We start from the raw sequence: 19,452 nt of genomic DNA on the forward strand, positions 1-19,452 counted from the left end.
CCCCCCACCCCCCTGTCCTCTCCTCCCCCTGTCCTCCGCTGTCTCTCAGCCTCTACCAGGACTGTCCTAACCCCCCACCCCCCCCTGTCCTCTCCTCCCCCTGTCCTCCGCTGTCTCTCAGCCTCTACCAGGACTGTCCTAACCCCCCACCTGTCCTCTCCTCCCCCTGTCCTCCGCTGTCTCTCAGCCTCTACCAGGACTGTCCTAACCCCCCCCTGTCCTCCGCTGTCTCTCAGCCTCTACCAGGACTGTCCTAACCCCCCCCTGTCCTCCGATGTCTCTCAGCCTCTACCAGGACTGTCCTAACCCCCCACCTGTCCTCTCCTCCCCCTGTCCTCCGCTGTCTCTCAGCCTCTACCAGGACTGTCCTAACCCCCCACCCTGTCCTCCGCTGTCTCTCAGCCTCTACCAGGACTGTCCTAACCCCCCCCTGTCCTCCGCTGTCTCTCAGCCTCTACCAGGACTGTCCTAACCCCCCACCCACCCCCCTGTCCTCCGCTGTCTCTCAGCCTCTACCAGGACTGTCCTAACCCCCCACCCCCTGTCCTCCGCTGTCTCTCAGCCTCTACCAGGACTGTCCTAACCCCCCCCCTGTCCTCCGCTGTCTCTCAGCCTCTACCAGGACTGTCCTAACCCCACCCCCTATCCCCCCCCCTGTCCTCCGATGTCTCTCAGCCTCTACCAGGACTGTCCTAACCCCCCCCCCCTGAGCCCTGTCCTCCGCTGTCTCTCAGCCTCTACCAGGACTGTCCTAACCCCCCCCCACCCCCTGTCCTCTCCTCCCCCTGTCCTCCGCTGTCTCTCAGCCTCTACCAGGACTGTCCTAACCCCCCACCTGTCCTCTCCTGTCCTCCGCTGTCTCTCAGCCTCTACCAGGACTGTCCTAACCCCCCACCCCCCCCTGTCCTCTCCTCCCCCTGTCCTCCGCTGTCTCTCAGCCTCTACCAGGACTGTCCTAACCCCCCACCCCCCCCTGTCCTCTCCTCCCCCTGTCCTCCGCTGTCTCTCAGCCTCTACCAGGACTGTCCTAACCCCCCACCTGTCCTCTCCTGTCCTCCGCTGTCTCTCAGCCTCTACCAGGACTGTCCTAACCCCCCACCCCCCCCTGTCCTCTCCTCCCCCTGTCCTCCGCTGTCTCTCAGCCTCTACCAGGACTGTCCTAACCCCCCACCCCCCCCTGTCCTCTCCTCCCCCTGTCCTCCGCTGTCTCTCAGCCTCTACCAGGACTGTCCTAACCCCCCACCCCCCACCCTGTCCTCCGCTGTCTCTCAGCCTCTACCAGGACTGTCCTAACCCCCCACCCTGTCCTCTCCTCCCCCTGTCCTCCGCTGTCTCTCAGCCTCTACCAGGACTGTCCTAACCCCCCACCCCCCTGTCCTCTCCTCCCCCTGTCCTCCGCTGTCTCTCAGCCTCTACCAGGACTGTCCTAACCCCCCACCCCCCCCCTGTCCTCCGCTGTCTCTCAGCCTCTACCAGGACTGTCCTAACCCCCCACCCCCCCTGTCCTCTCCTCCCCCTGTCCTCCGCTGTCTCTCAGCCTCTACCAGGACTGTCCTAACCCCCCCACCCCCCCCCTGTCCTCCGCTGTCTCTCAGCCTCTACCAGGACTGTCCTAACCCCCCACCCCCCCCTGTCCTCCGCTGTCTCTCAGCCTCTACCAGGACTGTCCTAACCCCCCACCCCCCCCCCCCTGTCCTCTCCTCCCCCTGTCCTCCGCTGTCTCTCAGCCTCTACCAGGACTGTCCTAACCCCCCACCCCCCCCTGTCCTCCGCTGTCTCTCAGCCTCTACCAGGACTGTCCTAACCCCCCACCCCCCCCCTGTCCTCTCCTCCCCCTGTCCTTTCCTCCCCCCCTGTCTCTCTGTCTGTCTGCCTCTCTCTGTCTCTCTCTCTCTGTCTGTCTGCCTCTCTGTCTCTCTCTCTCTCTGTCTGTCTCTCTCTCTCTCTCTGTCTGTCTGTCTCTCTCTCTGTCTGCCTCTTTGTCTCTCTCTCTCTCTCTGCCTCTCTGTCCCTCTCTCTCTCTCTGTCTGCCTCTTTGTCTCTCTCTCTCTCTCTCTGCCTCTCTGTCCCTCTCTCTCTCTCTGTCTGCCTCTTTGTCTCTCTCTCTCTGCCTCTCTGTCCCTCTCTCTCTCTCTGTCTGCCTCTTTGTCTCTCTCTCTCTGTCTGCCTCTTTCCCTGTCCTCTCTCCGCCCCCCTATCCCCCCCCTCCCCCCCCTCCCCCTGTCCTCTCTTCCCCCCCTCTCTGGTAGTGGTGTCCATCGAGGACCCGTTCGACCAGGACGACTGGGGTGCGTGGTCCCGCCTCACGGCCCAGGCGGGGGTCCAGGTGGTGGGGGACGACCTCACGGTCAGCAACCCCCGCAGGGTGGAGCGGGCGGCGGAGGAGAGGGCCTGCAACTGTCTGCTGCTAAAGGTCAACCAGATAGGCTCCGTGTCTGAGGCCATACAGGCGTGAGTACCTAACTAACTAACTAACTAACTAACTAACTAACTAACTAACTAATCTAACCCTAACCAGATAGGCTCCGTGTCTGAGGCCATATAGGCGTGAGTACTAACTAACTAACTAACTAACTAACTAACTAACCAAGCCCTAACCAGATAGGCTCCGTGTCTGAGGCCATACAGGCGTGAGTACTAACCCTGCCCCTAACCAGACCCTGGATTGTAAAAGGACTGACTAATATAGCGCCTTATTTTGTTGTTGTTGTTGGATTATCTATCCAATCCATGCTGAGTGGCGGCTGTGGCGCAGGAGGTAGAGTTGCCGTCTAATGATCACAAGGTTGGCAGATCAGCGGTTCGAGCCCCGGCTGGCCACATGTCGAAGTGTCTTTGGGCAAGACACTGAACCCCAAATTGCTCCCAGTAAGCGGGCCGGCGCCTTGCATGGCAGCTTGCCGCCATTGGTGTGTGAATGTGTGTGTGAATGGGTGAATGAGAGGCCGTTGTAAAGCGCTTTGGAATAAGGCATAGCTATATAAGTGCAGTCCATTCACATGGGCAGACCACTGGACCACCCCAGACCACTATAGGTGATTAACATGTTTGATGACTGTTTGGCAAGGGGAGTAAGGTCCCTCCCCTTCTCTCCCCCCCCCCCCAGGTGTAAGCTGGCCCAGGCCAACGGGTGGGGGGTGATGGTGAGTCATCGCTCAGGGGAGACGGAGGACACCTTCATCGCTGACCTGGTGGTGGGGCTCTGCACTGGCCAGGTACACACACACACACACACACATGCACACACACACACACACACACACGCACGCGCGCACACACACACACACACACACACACACACACACACACAGACACACACACCAGGGTTTCCGTTAACCGGTAATTCCCGGACTTTGTCCGGTAAAATTTGTCGAAGTCCGACAAATTGAAAACTCGTCGGACAAAATGTCCGGTGCAAATAATTCCCTCTAAGCACAATTTGAATACAATTCGCTAAAGTTCACATTTTGTATTCAAATTGGCTTTGGGCCACCATTCTCAGCTGAGCACCAAACACACACACACAACACTGCCCGAGAGAGAAGGACCCGCCCCCTCCAGCCAGCCAGCTAACCAAAGGGGGCGGGTCCTTCTCTCTCGGGCAGTGCCGCGCGTGCACGAGTGTGTGTGTGTCCGGTGCCCAGCTGAAAATGGTGGCCCGAAGCGGAAAGCCTTAACTTTATCGCACAATAACAAGGATAACAAACGAAACGGACAACATTTACACTAAGATGGAGACAAACTTCAGCGATATGATCTAACAGCCGGTTTTCAGGACGACATACAGACCCGTATGAGCTTACAGGGCTATCCCCTAAGTATGATTTGACAGGCAGCTAAACGAAATGCCTTCCCAACCAGCGAGACCTGGGGGGTGTTCTATCAACGTCGCCAAAGGAAAACCTAGGCCTACTTCGCCAAGTCCCGCGAGACTCTTAAAAAGATCCAGGCATATCTTGATAGATCTCGCGAGACTTGTCAAAACAAGCCCAGACTTTCCTCCAGCGACGTCGATGGAACACCCCCCTGGTTATAGAAATGACGTTCAGCGCTGGATTTGACGCATGGCATAGCGCGCATGCGTCAAATCATGTTATATTATTATATAGCTCGCATCTAATCGTATCGGATGAGAAATAGACATTAAATGGCATATATAGGCCGCTACACAACAGTAATCACCGCGACAAACAGCTATATTAGATTTGAAGAAAAAAAAATATGATTTTGGATTTTTTTTTATTTATTATATTTTAATATGATGAGGTGAATATATCACGTTTGTCCGGTAAATCGAATTCTTCCCGGACACGATGTCCGACGGCAAATTTTTCTAACGGAAACCCTGACACACACACACACACCTGACCTGGTGGTGGGGCTCTGCACTGGCCAGGTACACACACACGCACATGCGCACGCGCACACACACACCAGTTGCATCTATCTTATAAATATCCCCTCTAATATTTCTCTCTCTCTTCCCTTCCTCTCTCTTCCTCTCTCTCTTCTCTTCCTCTCTCTCTTCCTCTCTCTTCCTCTTTCTCTCCCTTCCTCTCTCTCCCTCTCTCTCTTCTCCTCTCTTCCTCTCTTCCTCTCTCTCTTCCTCTCTCTTCATCTCTTCCTCTCTCTCTATCTCTTCCTCTCTCTTCCTCTCTCTCTATCTCTTCCTCTCTCTTCCTCTCTCTTCTCCTCTCGTCCTCTCTCTCTTTACTTCCCCTCCCTACCTCTATCTTCCTCTCTCCCTCTCTCTTCCTCTCTCTTCCTCAGATCAAGACTGGCGCCCCCTGCAGGTCTGAGAGACTGGCCAAGTACAACCAGCTGCTGAGGTCAGGCGGCCATTTTAGGACTTTTAAATGAACCCTTAACACTAGAACTGCCATGAGCCCTTATCACTAGAACAGACGTGTCTTTTTATATCTTTGCACTCAATCAAATTTCAGGACCCTCCTTTCATGACTTTTCCTAGATATGTGCGTTCTACCACCCAGTATCCTTACATTTTCAACATCACATCAGGATAAGCTAGTATGAAGATATTTTTGCAGTTTTTCTGTGTAGGAAACAGGCTGATTTACAAGACGGCCAACTAGTGGTCATTGTGTGTAAATAGCAGCTTAGCATTGTAAAAAGGCTCTTTTAGTAGGTAAAAAGGCACGACTGTTCTAGTGTTAATACTGTATGTAGACATATATACATATATATGCTCTATATAGACGTTGATTCTTATACTGTATATAGATATTGATTCTTAAAGAATATCACTTTTAAATGTCTCAGGAGCTTCAAGTTCAACTGTCTAAACCCATCAGAACGCAATAAAGAAGTTGTTTTCTTTACTGTACACACACACACTCACACACACACACTCACACTCACACTCACACTCACACTCACACTCACACTCACACTCACACTCACACTCACACTCACACACACACTCACACTCACACTCACACTCACACTCACACTCACACTCACACTCACACTCACACTCACACACACACACACACACACAGGGTGAGGATAGATAGTTTCACGCCCCCCTCCCCTCAGACCTCCTGGCTTCTGTTCTGAGCGGCTACCTACTGAGCTAGTCACCATGGTGACACGCATGCAGACCACACGCCAGCAACACGCCAGCAACACGCTAATGTCCCCCGCACGTCATAGAATAGAGAGCCAATCGGAGAGCGCCACCGCCGAGCACCTGGGATCCACTCAGCCTAATCCCATTGGCCACTTAGGAGCAGGGTCAGCGTGGTATTAGCCAATAAGAGCCACTAACCACCGCAGGTCAGGGGTCAGGGGTCAGGTGACACAGTAAACATCACTGAGGCGTTCACACTGCCAGGTAGAAGTGACACAATTCAGATTGTTTTGCTCACATGTGGCACAGATCGGATATGTAACATGTAAAGGGTAAAATCTAGACAAATTGATGGCAGCTACTAGATTGAAATCAAGTGTAATACTGAAACACAACTGTGAACATTTCAAACCTGCAAACTGTGACACTTTAAATGAACGTGCAATAACACTATGTGCAATATGACAACCCTAGGGTACATAAGGTTCAGAGAATAGGAAATGTTAGAATAGGTATAGCATAGCATAGAGTACAGCACAGTGTTTTATTTGTATAGTATAGTATAGTGGATAGTGTACATAGCCTTTATTTATGTAAACCAGCTCTTTTCCCTTCTTGTTTTTAGTTTTTTTTCCTAGCACCAGGGGAGCCCCCCCTCCCAAATGTCGTTGTTTGGTACCTGTACTATATCAATGACAATAAAGACCATTCATTCATTCACAAAACATAATGGAATGTAAAAACGTTGACGCTCAATATCTCTGAACTGCCCTAAACGGAGATAGAACCTTCTCATTCTAAGATCACGAAGTGCCGGCTGTCTGTTTACTTTCGTTTCCGGTAACCAAACCCTCATGTACGCATGCGGGTCGTTTCAAGTGTTACGAGTGTAAGCCCAGGTATCAGATATGGGTCATTTTAAAAAGTAGATCAGAAGTAGAAAAAGTAGATAGATAGACAACAAATCGGAACTAGGCATTACGACCTGCAGTGTAAATGCATTCAACACCTTGAATCTCTCTCTCTCTCTCTCTCTCTCCATCCTTCCTTCTCTCTCACCCCCCCCCTCTCTCTCTCTCTCTCTCTCTCTCTCTCCCTCTCTCTCTCTCTCTCTCTCTCTCTCTCTCTCTCTCTCTCTCTCTCTCTCTCTCTAGGATTGAGGAGGAGTTGGGAGACCAGGCTCGCTTTGCAGGACACAACTTCAGAAACCCCAGTGCCCTGTGAGACAGACAGGCAGACAGACAGGCAGACAGACAGACAGACAGACAGGCAGACAGGCAGGCAGACAGACAGGCATGGAGACACAGACGGGTGGGTGGACGGACGGACAGGTAGACAGACAGACAGACAGACAGACAGGCAGACAGACAGATGGACAGACAGAGACAGACAGACAGACAGACAGGCAGACAAACAGGCAGAGACAGACAGACAGAGACAGACAGACAGACAGACAGAGACAGACAGACAGACAGACAGACAGGCAGGCAGACAGACAGAGAGAGACAGAGACAGACAGACAGACTGGCAGACAGACAGGCACACATGGAGACACAGACAGACAGACAGACAGATAGACAGAGAGATAGATAGACAGACAGTAAGGCAGACTGACAGACAGACAGGCAGACTGACAGACAGAGACAGACAGACAGACAGGCAGACAGACAGACAGACAGGTAGACAGACAGAGACAGACAGACAGACAGGCAGACAGACAGACAGACGGGCAGACAGACAGACAGACAGACGTGTGATGGACGCCTAGGATGCACACAGACAGAAAGACGTCAACTGACACTAAATAACTAAATATGCATATCCAGGTCTGTTTGTCTGTCTGTCTGTGTGTGTGTGTGTGTGTGTGTGTGCATCTAGTCATATCAGATCAATGCCCTGTCGTTTATTTGTCACTTTCACACTCCCTCCCTCCCCTGATATTGCTGTTTCCAGATGGCCCCGTGCCTCCATGTTTGAGGTCCCCCTCCCTCCCGTGTCCCTGCTTTCCTTTGGTTCCTAGTTCCGTCAGTAGTGCTGCTGTGATACGACACAGAATTCCCCTCATTAAAAAACAAAACAAAACAAGAAATAAAATGGTGATAATTTACAGTTTCGAGCAGCGTGTGTTTTGTGTTACACAGTTAAAATGGTCTGTACTTATATATCACCTTATTCCAAAGCGCTTTACAACGGCCTCTCATTCACCCCTTCACACACACATTCACACACCAACGGAGGCCAGCTACCATGCAAGGAGCCGGTCCGCTCATTGGGAGCAATTAGGGGTTCAGTGCCTTGCTAAAGGACGCGTGGCCAGCCGGGGTTCGAACTGCTGCGAGCTGCCGACCTTGCTATCATTAGACGCCGGCTGGACCACAGCCGCCCCTAAACACCACAGCCGCCCCTAAACACCACAGCCGCCCCTAAACACAACAGACGCCCCTAAACACCACAGCCGTCTGAAACTAAACACGCAGCATTGTGATTTGGTTCATGACATGTTTTATACTGATAATGGCCCAAAAAGGTGAACTTATTTTTTATTTTTTGCCTGAAAACTAAGAAAATTATCAATGTGCGGCTAACCTTAGAGGAGAACATTCATGACACGGTCTGGTGAAAAGGGCCACATGTCGGCAATCCTCAAGTCGCGCAAATAAGCAAAACGTTTTTTTTTAGCATATTACAAAACTTGAAGTGTTGAAGAGCCCACTCAATATAACAAAAAACTGTTTTAGGATCACTAAATACTAAATATCGTCTGCCATAGGCTACTGGGTAAGTGATACATGGCTTGTAAACAAACGTACCTTTTAGGAGTTCAAAAGGACTGTGTGATCATCTAGTTATGTGTAGTTGTGTGTTTCTAGCATGTTGAAGTTGTATCAGCGTGTTGTGATGTGCTAAACATGCAGTTAGACGTTCATAGCCAAGTTCTTTCTTAGACGCTAGCTATTAACAGCTGTTTTGCGTGTGTTGTGATTCAGACCGCGTTTCTCCGCTATTTAGTTTGAGGTGGACCAACATTCAAATAAGCATATCTTCTTAAACTATTTTCAGATTTCATCTGTATCGTGATCTTAGAATGATAAGGTTCTATCTCCCTTTAGGGCAGTTCAGAGATATTGAGCGTCAAAGTTTTTACATTCCATTATGTTTTGTGAGATGGAACCTTTGTATTTTATTAATTACTAACTAAAAAATGTCAACATTTAAAAAATAACACCACACAGGCATTAATAAACACCTATAGTGGATGAGATTTTGTTAAAAAACTCAATTTTGACAAAAATGGAGATAGAACCTTATAATTCTAACGTCACGGTATGACACATAATTTGAAAGTTTATAATCTGTACTTTCATAGCAGCCATGAGGACTTTTTAACCCCGTCACATTTTTATCGTCAGGTGACGGGGAGGGATAGCGCTAGCACTAATAGTGCTAACAGGAGCTAGCACTAGCGGTGGTCTAACAATGGAGTAAGTAGCGGCGGCCCTGACTTCAACACCCGCACAATTACTTAGAAAACAGGCGTTGCTTACCGTGACTGTGGCTGTGTTCGGAATAGCGTACTAGCATACTACTCATACTAGATATGACGTAGATTTTGAGTATGTAGTACGTTCACACTGTACAGTATGCGAGATTTGAGTATGCGAGAAATTTAGCATGTGAGCAATTACTTCCGGAAAAATTTCAGTCAGTTACGATGGACACTAGCTCGGGTCCTATTTCCCAAAATGCATTTCGTGTCCAGGGTTGAAGGGTTGCGTCCAGGGTTGCCAGATGGGGCGTGATTTAATGACACAGATGAAAACGCCCTGCAATAATACAAACAAAGAAGCATGAATTGAGATAAAGTATAAGCAGGGTAAATGTAATATATATAACTTAACCAGAAACATTCGAATAACCAACTTACAGGAATTAGGTGGACAGCTCAATAGACGGCCACCGTAACATGAACGTCTGAAACTAAACAAATAATAACATGGCCGACTCCTGACTGAGCCGGACAGCATAACAAACGAGATACTGCCACCTAGTGGACGGCGGAATACCCTTCATCCCCCCCAGTCCGGAAAGCTATAAACTGAAATAGGTAACCGGACTCAGTCCCGCGTCCAACGGCCTGTTTCGGGCTCGTAGTGCTTGGGTGGCTCCCTTGTACGGCTAGGCCGCGTAGGACGGGGCAGCGACAGTGGCGACTGCGACACTAGAAGCGAAGCGTTCGGGGTGGCATCAGTGGGTACAGGGTCGCCCTGGGACCCGAGGCCAGGGGCCGCCTCACCAGCAGACGCCGGCAAGGAGGAACCCAGGGTCCTTACGCTCATAGCCACAGGGTCCATCCGCCAGCTGCTGGACGATCCCCTAGGGCACCTGGCGGCTCGGATGTCCTCTGACATCCCTGGCCAGTAGACTATGGCGCGGGCCTGTTGCCCCATCGCCGAGATCCCTTGGTGGGCGGCATGGAGGTGTCGAAGGACGCTGTCGCGGAGGGATGTAGGGACCACGACGCGGTCATGATATAGCAGGACGCCGTCCTGTGCGTAAATGGACTCACAGACTGGTGATAGACTCGCCAGGGCGGGGACGTTCATATCAACCCTGTCCCCATGTTCGATCAGGTGCAGAAGGTGGCTGAGGCATGCATCACTTGCTGTTTCTCGTGCAAGGACGGTCCAAGAGACGGCTCCGAGCTCTTGTGCATCGGCGCGGATGGAAGCCATAAGTGCTGACTCCACGGCGTGGAGCCAATCCCAGTGTGAGGCCGTTCGCTGAGCCTGATGGAGACGGATGTCTTGAGGTTGCGTCAGCGGCATAGTTGCTCTTTTCAGGCAGGTGCACAATGTCGAAGCGCCATGGGAGGGTACGCTGCTTGAGTCTAAACAGGCGTGAGTTCGTTATCTCATCCAGCGTACGGTCGCCAAAGATCTTCACCAGGGGCTTATGGTCTGTAACTACGACGAGGTTGTCGCTCCCCTGCGTGAATTACCGTGCTTGCTCCAGACCCCAGGCCACGGCTAGGGCCTCTCCTTCGATGGCCGCATAGCGCTGTTCGGCCGGGGACAGGAAGCGTGAACCAGCGAGGGTGATCCTCTATCCTCCCGGGCAGCAGTCTGGTATGCCCGAGGCGCAGCTACAATGTTGTTGGAGCAGGAAGTAACCAATACCGCGCTTGGACCAGTCAGGGCGGAGGCAGGTGCGCTTCTGCATGTCGTAGATCTCCACGCCCTCACGGATGGCCCCGACAATAGCACTTTTGGACGTTTGGAAGGCTTCCTCCAGTTCGGGTGACCATAAGAATTTACAGCGTGGGCTGAGGAATGGCTTGAATGGAGCCATCGTGTCGCGCAGCTGGGCATAGTTCGACACCTGGTTGACAAGGCCGAACCAGCTCCTGACATCCGTCGTGGAGTCCGGGGTGGGGAAGTCTCGGATAGCGTCCAAGTACTTGGGGAGTGGCTCGATAGTAGTGTCCGACACCCTGAAGCCAGCGAACTCGACGTTCCTCTCCGCAAACTGGAACTTGTCCGGGTTCAACACGATGCCTGCCCGGCCGACACGAGTAAGGAAGTCGATGGTCCTCCACCAGTGCTGCTCCAGGTCGGTGTCATAGTGGATGGTGTCATCCACACAACGTTCCTTACGCTCATAGTCCGAGAGGACCGCATCGAAACGGCGGTTGTAGCCATCCCCCGACGATAGGAAACCTTGTGTCGCCCTGGTGTAACGCCAGCGGCCAAAGGGCGTGATGAAAGTGGTAAGATGACGATCCGATTCACGCAGGGGCACACTGTGGTAGCCATTCCAGGCGTCCGTGACAGTCTTCCAGGTGTCCTTTGGGATACGACGTGCGAGGTGGAATGGGGACTCGGTGGCGAAAGTCTCACGTAGGCAGAACTTGTTGAGAGGTGAGAGGTCCACGGTCCTGCGGGGGGAACCATTGTGCTTCCGAGTGACCACCATACGATGGCACCATGTCACTGGTTCGCCGTATGGCACACGTTCAATGACACCGAGGGCCTCATCCCGGAGAAGGTCATCGTGGACTCTCTGCTGCCAGTGTAGAGGCACAACGGCCGCGGTGTGGCATGCTCTTGGCGTGGCTGCGGGGTCCACATGCATTTCAATGGGTGGCCCTTCCATGCACGGCAGCGCCCGATGAGGGCAAGTGTTGAATGTGGATGAGGCGTATCTCCCGAATAGCCAATCCTTCATCCGGCTGTTGTTCTCTGGTGTGACAGGGAAAGGTAGCGCCGTAGGGCGTTCCGGAGGGACCGTACGCTGGGGACATGAGCACTGGGCGCTGTGGGGGTTACTCGGGTCGCCGCAGCCGCCGTTGGTGGACCTCGTAGCATTGACGGACAGGGGCTGGTTTGGCGTGTAAGACCCACGCTCGTCGTTGGGCCCCCCTACGATGTCACCTGATGGGAAGTCCATAGACAAGAGGCCGAGGTTGAGCAGCGACTCGTAGGATAGGTACATGGCCCGGACTGAGGTGCTCACGTACACCATGGAGCGGCAGGACGCCACTCCACCGCTGCTGGAGGCTGTCGAGAGTCTAGCGAAGAATGCGCCTTCGACAGCTATGGGGGAGCGGTTGGCGGCCGACATGCTGAGATGGACGGGACGCAGGTCGTCACGTGAGAATCCGCAGGCAATGAACTCCTCTAGGGACCAAAGGTCCGACTGTGCACCAGTGTCCGCGATGGCGGATACCCTCGCCCCGTTGACCGAGCCACGGTCGCCGGTGCCTGCACTCGGTCCGACAGGCATGTCAACCGAGATAGTGATCAGCGCTCGGGGATGGTCTCTCAGCCTGGCCCTTCTCCATTCGCCCTTTGAAAAAATGTGGTGCTCAAGTCTGATGGGCGTGGGGGCGTGGCGTTGGTGGTGACTCCCACGACGTTGGCCAGGGCGGGCATCAGACTGAACCGACGAGATCTGGGAGATCGGTTCTGACTCCACGGCGGCCTGTTGACTGCTGGCAGATGGCTGCGGTCGCCCCTTGCGTCGGCGGGCCCTATAACAGTCGATACAAAGCTGGTGGGGCTTGGTATTCCATCCGCGGGATCCCTCTGTGAAGACATTAAAGGTTCTCTTACACTCTGGGCACGGGGCTCGTTTAGCCACGTCCGCTGGGCCTGGGGTCGGGGTGGGGCTCGCCTGTGGACTCTTTGTCAAGCGCTGGAGTGACGACATGGCCGAAAGGGCGGATGACGGGAGAGCGTTGCGGGCCATCTCTTTATTTTCGACGAGTGCAACCAGGTCATTCACTGGCATTTTAAGGATGTCTGGCGTCCCTAGTACCTCTCGGCGAATGTCCGAATCAGAGATGCCATTGACTAGAACGTCGCGGATGATGTGGTCGGTATAGTCCACATCCTCGCCACACCCACATACTGTAACATAGGCGCATGTCTCCGCTTTCCCCCGTACTCTGGCAGCGAAGGCGCGGAATGTCTCATCACGCTCCTGGCGTAGCTGGAGCAGCTCGGTGCGCAGGACACATGTGGCGACTGGGATGACTGCTAGTGAACGCAAGGCGGCAATTAGGTGTAGCAAAGGTTCGGAAGCGGCGTTGGGGTTGACTTTCAACAGGCTGTCACCAAGTTCAGGCCCAGCGCACTGAAACAACTGGAAAGGGGCCTCGGCGGCTCCTATGCCTGAGCCAGTGCAGAAGACGTCCCAACGACGGATGAACACGTTCCATTCCTCAATCGATACGCCTACGTCGACTTTAGGCCGATCCAGTTTCGGGCCTCGGGGGGTCGGCGCGGCTGTGACAGGCAATGTGCGTTGATGGGCAAATCCATGATTAGTCAACAGGGCAATGGCGAGTGCTTCGGACACGTTTTCAGTTCCGAAAGCGCAGCCAGGGACAGAGCATGCAACGACGACCATGGCTTCCTGGCGTTTTCATGAAGAAATACGCTCCTCAATGTCAACGAAGTATTTAATGACACAGATGAAAACGCCCTGCAATAATACAAACAAAGAAGCATGAATTGAGATAAAGTATTAGCAGGGTAAATGTAATATATATAACTTAACCAGAAACATTCGAATAACCAACTTACAGGAATTAGGTGGACAGCTCAATAGACGGCCACCGTAACATGAACGTCTGAAACTAAACAAATAATAACATGGCCGACTCCTGACTGAGCCGGACAGCATAACAAACGAGATACTGCCACCTAGTGGACGGCGGAATACCCTTCAGGGCGGGTTACCGCCGAATGGGCTACTTGATTTTGAGGTTATAGAAAGTTTAGGCTGTAAATTGTCAATCCCATCTGGCAACCCTGTGCGCTTTCAGCCTCGTCAAACTGCGTCATACAAACTTGTCATGCAGCTTTTGTTTACATTGTCCGATAGCCTGGGGACCGAAAGCTGCAATAAGCATCGTTTTTTGCACAGATTTGAGTGTGCAGATGCTGCTTTCTTGCACTCTATTTGATACTCTTCAGCTGCAGCACCCCAGCTAAGTCTGGTCACGGATGAGCGGTGGTATTTTCACTATACCGGGAATTAACATGGTGAAATGCATTCTTAGACCAGGCTAGTCGTCATGATTACAAATATGCCACTTGAAATGCATGAAATCCACGTTTATTTGTGTCTTACACACATGTTCACCTAGTATTTGACTGCTTGTAGCCCAATCACGAATGATCCCAGTATTGTAGCTTCAGACGGACAAGTTGGTTGTAGTGCTTGCCCACGATATGTTATTGCTCATATATATTTATTTTAATCATGTTATTTTACCAACTGTTAAGACAACAATATAGTAAGCTAGTTACTAGATCAGATATATAAACGGGTTATTTTGGTAAACTGGACACATTTTGGGAATATATGTGGTTACTTTCTCGCCTGAAAACTTCATAAAATGACATGTTAACACTTGTAAAGCCAAAATTACATATTTTAGCTAATGGAGGTTTAAAATGGAGGTTTAAATTCGCCGCTCCTGGCGAAATGCATTCTGGGAGGCAGTATGCATACAGTGTAAATGGTCGGCTGGTTTTCACATACTTATTATGAATTTAGTATGCTAGTATGCTAGTATGCCGTATATACTCATTGAGTATGCTAGTATGCAGTATGCTAGTATACCATTCCGAACACAGCCATCGTGCTGGAGATAATAGGTAAATACAAAGTGACGTACCCCTTTAAGAAAATGTGTACTGGGCAGGGAGGGGCTGATGACGTCACTTTGCTGAAGTGAAACTGAACATCTAAACGGAGGAGAGTTAAAGAGACTCACACACAGCTGCACCAAGTCTACAGGTCCTCAAACTGAAGCAGAGAGCAGGTGAGAGACAGAGAGAGATTCAAAGTAACCATATATATTCACAAAATGTATCCGGTTTATCAAAATAACCCGTTTATATATCTGATCTGACGTTTTTTCCCCCACTTCTGTGGGAAACTTCGCTAGCAACACGAGTAGAGCTTACCGCCGTTACCTCAGCGGAGATAAAGTAAGGTATCTTAGCAACGTAATGTTGCTAGCGAAGTTTCCCACAGAAGTGGGGGAAAAACGTCAGATCAGATATATAAACGGGTTATTTTGATAAACCGGATACATTTTGTGAATATATATGGTTACTTTCTCGCCTGAAAACATATTAAAACTTGTAGAGCCAAATTACAGCTTTTAGCCAAAGGCGGCCAAAATTGAGGATTTAAAAACGGAGGGTTTGCTTTGCTCGCTGATTGGCTAATGTCTTCTTAGTAACAACTAAGTTATAACTTACACCACCCTAGGGGGATGTATACATATTTAGTAGTTACTAAGCTCTACGTCATAACTAGTGTGCTTGGTGCAACCCATTCAAGTTTAGTAGTGACTAAATCTTGATTTAGTAAATACTTACGCTATAACCAGTGATGCCGGTAACGCGATACTAAGTAACGTGTTACTCTAATCTGATTACTTTTCCCAGTAACGAGTATTCTATCGCGATACTATTTCCAAATCAGTAATCGGATTAAAGTTACTTATTCAAGTGACTGTGCGTTACTATTGCGTTACTACCTCATAACTTAGGCTAAATGCAGTATTTCTTTGTAATGTTCGATAGTAAACAAACATTTATTGCTTTTCTCGCGTCTTGGGGAGTGACGTCAGTGATCACGTTTTCAACACGAGGTGCAGCAGAATCGCTCACGTGTATCACCACGCTGATTGCACAGTGTAAACAGAAGCGTATAGCCTACACAATGGAGAGAGAACAGAGATATGCGTTAATTAGCTGGAAATATAGGGATTATTTTGAGTTTGTGTCAGCAAAGGATGACAAGAACATAAATGTTCGTTGTACACTCTGTGCTGGAAAGAAAATATTGTCCTGTGGTAAAACCACAACATCAAATTTAAAGAAACATTTGGAATCTCAGCACAGCACAGTCAAGCTCGCGGAGAAAGTCCCAGAGACCGCGGCCTCGACTTCTGCGGGAGGTCCCACACCGCTCAAGCAACAAAAGCTGGACTTCAGTAGGCCTACAAAATCACAACCTGTAAGTGTGGGAGAGTTGAATAAATTGGTCGGGCGGTATGTTGTAGAGGAAATGCTGCCCATAAACACAGTTGACTCGTCCTCTTTCCGTGCCATCATTAACAAGATCCCCACTACTACCAATGCCGAGCTACCTCACAGAACATCTTTTTCTTCGTACTTGGAGAAGGAGTATGCAGAGATGGAAAAACATCTGAAGGCTGCGCTGAACGAGGTCGACTATGTGTCAACTACAGCGGACATTTGGACAGCTAACAATAGGAGCTATATGGGAGTAACGCTCCACTGGATTAGTAGATCCACATTAGACCGCAACAAGGCTGCATTGGCGTGTAGGAGAATCCGCGGTAGACACACGTATGATGTTATTGGTGCAGAAATCGAAAACATTCACTCTTCATATGGACTAATCAACAAAGTAGTAGCAACAGTGACAGATAATGGATCTAACTTTGTCAAGGCATTTCAAGTCTATCAGCCTGCTGTCACAGAGTCCGATGATGAGACGGTGGAGGAGGCCACGGATGATGTCACTTTTTTAGATGTGTCAGAAATCCTATCAGCTGAGGATGATAGTGATGGCCAGCTGATTCTTCCCCCGCACCAAAGGTGTGCTTCACATACCCTTAGGGTGACCAGGTCCCAACAAACCAAATGTGGGACAAGGAGTATGTTTGTGTGGGACAATGTGGGACACCCTCTCAACAGGCCTGGATCGAACTTTAGGTGCCCCTGGTAGCATCCCCCCGCCCCCCCGGCCGAGAGAGCTATGTCTATCCAATTTTTTAAAATATATGTGCATTTCCATTCTGTTTCCTATTCTGTTTGGTTTATTCAGTAGCATCCAATAGACTTTGCAGATAAAAACAAATATCTTATTTGAATGTGAACGTCACAATAAAGTATCTGTATGGAGCAGAAAGTGAGGTCAAAGTGCAGTATCGATTTAGTATATTAATAAAGAAAAGTAGCCTGACAGTGTTAGGCCTGTAGATGATTGAGTATGTAGGCTATCTAGTTAGCTAACTAGCCTCCCATTTGCAACACAAATGCATTGACATAGCTGTCAAGGCTGGCTAACTCGCACACACACTAGACGAAAACAACAACGAAAACAACACACAATGACAGTGATAACAGCTAGTCAAAGGATAAACCAATTGCCAAATTGTCATTTTTCAGTTTTTAGATAGCCTGACACTACAGATTGTAAGCTTTCAAATGATGTGTCATACATTGTAGTCCTTGCTTTTGAACACGTCCTAAAACGAAAGTGGTCACTTATCAGTAGCCTACGGCAAACGAGAACAGTGAATCCAATCCAGACATTATACGTTTTTAGTTATCGTTAAACTATTGTTTATTATATCGAGTGGGTACTTTAAAACTTCAAGTTGGTGTTGTGAAAAAAAAAACGAAAACTAGATATTGTTGACACAATAAGTTTCACTTTACGACCTTTGAGTCAGCGGCTGGTTCACACATTCAGCCAGCTCCCTATGTCCACGTGGGGCAATGTCCGTTGCCATGGGAACATTAATGCTGTTTCCTGATAGGCTGAAGACTGGACGTTCGCTGCGCTTTGTTGCGGCGCTTAGATGGACACTGGCCCCGTGACGATAGCCTTCCCTGCTTTCTCCACAGCCATTGGATGAATCAGATTTTAGAAAAGTGTTTTAGCCAATCAAAATTAAATATGCGGGACATCGTCCCAATTTGCGGGACGCACCAAAAGTCGTGAAAATGCTGTGCAGTCCCGCGCAAAGCGGGACATCTGGTCACCCTACATACCCTCAACCTTATTTCTACAAGTGATGTGGAGAAGTACATCACTTCCAAACCAGAGAGCAAGGCTGTGTATAGCAGCAGCACAGCAAAATGCACAGCTCTCTGGACGAAAGCAAGCCGATCTACCGTTGCGTCAGAAACGGTGGAGGAGGTTAACAAAAGAAAGCTCCTGGTACCGACATCCACAAGGTGGAATTCCTTTTACGAAGCCATAAAGAGAATCGCAGAAATCCCCATGAATGAGCTGACTACTCTGTGCAACAAGCTGGGAGTGAAGTGCTTCAAAGACCAGGAGTACCAGTACCTGCATGAGTACTGTACCGTCATGAAGCCTCTAACTATAGCACTGGATATCCTACAAGGTGACTGTCCGTATGGGACTTTACTGCCCACACTTGAAGTCCTGATGCAGAAGACCCTTGCTGTGAAAGACACCCTATCCAAGATGACTGCAGGCCTTCCAGATGCCATAGTGCAGGTATGCTATGTTGTTCCATCTTAAAGATAAATAAATACATTTTCATTGCACTATTCATGAACATGGAGCAGAGTCACACCATACTGCAGTATGTAGTTTGTCAGTTGCACAAACTAATTGCATACATAATTAGTAAATAAAGGTATAAATAATAGACCTTATAGGCTACAACTAGATAATAATAAACATATCAAATTATATCTTTCAGGCTATCCAGACTCGTTTTGCCAGTGTGCTGGACAACAAAGATGCCCTTCTCGCAGCTGCTAGTTGTCCAAAATTCAAACTCCGATGGCTGAGAGATGAAGGTAGGAGGGAGCAAGTAAAGGAGCTTCTCACAGCAGAATGTCGCAAAACTGCTCCTGCAGCACAGAGCCCTGCCAGTGTACCCACCACGACTGCCAACCAAGGCGAGATGGACTTTTTTGCTTTTGAGGCGGAGCCAGAGGAGACCTACTCGGCAGAAAAGGAAGTCATGGACTACTTGAGGTCAGGGCATGAGCTTCAGATTCTGAATCAGTATCCAAACATTAAGAACATTTTCTTGAAGTATAACACTCCAACCCCATCTAGCGCTCCTGTAGAGCGGCTCTTTAGTCTGGGAGGTTTGGTGCTCACGCCTAGAAGGAACAGACTTTCTGACAAGAGGTTTGAGAAGCTTCTGTTAATGAGATACAACCACTGGTTTACTCGCCCCTTTCCACTGTTTCACTCATAGCGTGTTCATGGCCTCCATAGCGTGTTCATGGCCTCCATAGCGTGTTCATGGCCTCCTTCCAGTCTTGACAGCTGAGTTCACTCTTCATTGATAAACTCAGACTCACCCAGTTTAGGATTAGGATTATATTAGGATCATATCTGAATGGTCAGGGTAGGTTTTAGGTTTTGTGAAACCACTCCTTGCTAGTTACTGTGTTAAATAAAGATTATATTTATTTTATTGTTTAAAAACAAGTATTTATGTTGGGTGAGGCAAAGAAAGACTCTTTATTTTGTTGTTTTAAGTTATTGTTTAAAGTTTAATTATGTAATTTAAGTTACTGTTAAAATAAAGT

At 49.7% G+C, this 19,452-nt stretch overlaps 1 pseudogene across 1 annotated transcript in view; it reads left to right on the forward strand.

Moving 5' to 3' along the window:
• LOC308158776 (gamma-enolase-like) overlaps positions 1-6,814 on the forward strand; it is an 11,099-nt pseudogene extending 4,285 nt beyond the window's left edge. The window contains exons 9-12 of the transcript in view: positions 2,250-2,451; positions 3,107-3,215; positions 4,771-4,829; positions 6,745-6,814. The product of the transcript in view is annotated as a gamma-enolase-like (transcript). The remainder of the gene's footprint in view (positions 1-2,249; positions 2,452-3,106; positions 3,216-4,770; positions 4,830-6,744) is intronic.
• Positions 6,815-19,452: the final 12,638 nt, after the last annotated feature.

The sequence above is a fragment of the Nansenia antarctica genome, assembly GCF_963989245.1.
Source record: "Nansenia antarctica genome assembly, chromosome: 5".
Taxonomy (NCBI): domain Eukaryota; kingdom Metazoa; phylum Chordata; class Actinopteri; order Argentiniformes; family Microstomatidae; genus Nansenia; species Nansenia antarctica.